The following is a 344-nucleotide window of genomic DNA, read 5'->3' as shown; positions in this document are numbered from 1 at the left end:
AGGGACAGCTCACGCTCTAGGAGTCAGGCCTGCTGGCACTCACACCTGGCACCTGCCCCAAAACCCTTTCAAGTCTCCTCGAGAATCTGGGCCTCGGGCCTGGGTCTCCCAGCGGCTCACAACAGCAGGCCAGAGGGAACCACGAGAATCATAAAAGCAGTGCCCTTAAGCAGCCTCGCCACCGTCAAGTGGCGCCCGAGCACTGGCTCTGGCTCTGTGTGCGTGCTGGAGCCTGGGTGTGCAAGTGTATGAAGGAGAGCGTGTGTGAGAGCGAGAGGATAGAGGATGTGAGTCTGAATGTGCAAGTGCGCGCGTGGCTCTGAGTGTGCGCTGCTGCGATCGCG

Source organism: Neophocaena asiaeorientalis, unplaced genomic scaffold (assembly GCF_003031525.2).
Source record: "Neophocaena asiaeorientalis asiaeorientalis breed wild unplaced genomic scaffold, Neophocaena_asiaeorientalis_V1.1 scaffold204, whole genome shotgun sequence".
In the NCBI taxonomy this organism is placed as follows: Eukaryota; Metazoa; Chordata; class Mammalia; order Artiodactyla; family Phocoenidae; genus Neophocaena; species Neophocaena asiaeorientalis.
This window is presented reverse-complemented; position numbering follows the sequence as displayed.